Source organism: Choristoneura fumiferana, chromosome 10, assembly GCF_025370935.1.
Source record: "Choristoneura fumiferana chromosome 10, NRCan_CFum_1, whole genome shotgun sequence".
NCBI classification, from domain to species: domain Eukaryota; kingdom Metazoa; phylum Arthropoda; class Insecta; order Lepidoptera; family Tortricidae; genus Choristoneura; species Choristoneura fumiferana.
In genome coordinates this window covers 19808392-19809689 of record NC_133481.1, presented here as the reverse complement: position 1 = coordinate 19809689, position 1298 = coordinate 19808392, and the positions used below count along the sequence as shown (strand labels likewise).

General features: G+C 36.2%; 1 protein-coding gene across 1 annotated transcript in view; it reads left to right on the top strand.

Annotated features, from left to right (window-relative positions):
- LOC141431782 (radial spoke head protein 9 homolog) overlaps positions 1-1298 on the top strand; it is a 6703-nt gene that overhangs the window by 371 nt on the left and 5034 nt on the right.

Below are 1298 nucleotides of genomic sequence, written 5' to 3'. Positions count from 1 at the left end.
ACATAAGGTTACAGATTGTGCTTATACGTAAAATAAATACTTTCAAAGTATTTTACGTCTTGATTGGAATATTTGAATCTTATCTGTATAACAACAACAAGGTTTAATTTAAATTTGCAAGGAAGCAAGTATTCGTTGCGTTGGACAGAAAATACTTTGAAAGTATTTTGATACCTTTTTCTGCACCTGTATGAGAAGGTGGTGGTTTTTTTAACCGACTTCAAAAAGGAGGAGGTTATCATTCGGTTGTATTTTTTTTTTTTTTTTTTTTTAATGTTTGTTACCTCAGAACTCCGTCATTTATGAACGATTTGAAAATTTTTTTTGAGTTCGTCTAGGAATGCTTTCAATTAGGTCCATAAGCAGCAATTAGGATCTGATGATCTGATCTTAAGGAAATCGAGGGAACTCTTCAAATATTGTAGGGACACCTGTAGTAATTTGATATATTTAGCAGTAACTCGTGCATTTGCTCTTGCAAATCATAATTTGGTGAAGTGGAACTGATGATGAAGACCAGATTTGACCAACGGAACTACTACTATCAATAACAAGTATTGCACGGTTAAATTTAAATTATCATGATTAATATACTTACCTAGATAAGCAACTAAGAAGAAGCTTTAAGTTAATGATTCTTTCGAACTGATCTGATGCTGAAGCCAGAAGGTAGGCAACGGAACTCTGTTATAAAACAACGTTACTAAGTCGTGTTTGAGCTTAATGGAATCGTTGTGAGATGTTCTTTGGCTACAAATCACTAAAAAGTGATAAATAAAAAAATTTTTAACAAAAAAGTAAAACCGACTCCAAAAAATAAAAAATAACAAAAATGGAACCGACTACAAAACCTTGAAAATATTTTTCTAGGTAAGTAGGTACGTACCAGCTCGAAGTCGGTGACTCAGCACGACCCAGCAGGAGGGATTGAAACCCATAGTATGTAGGTGAGGTAGACGACTATTGTGAATTGTCCACTCCTGCTGGCTCGTGCTGAGGCACCGACTTCGAGCTAGTACGTACCTACTTACCTAGAAAAATATTTTCAAGGGTTTTGTAGTCGGTTCCATTTTTTGTTATTTTTTATTTTTTTTAAGCCCTGGTACGCGATTTAGCAAGTATAACCCATCCATATACCATGGCGCACTGTCCTCGGCCAGGCGCATCAGCTTCTACAGCAGCCTTACGCAGATCGTCACTCCACCTGGCATCTATTTTAGAGTTCCGTGATCTCATATATGTTGGATTGAGAAATCTCTTCCATTCCAGGTTCTGGTAAAAGACAGACACACACAGTT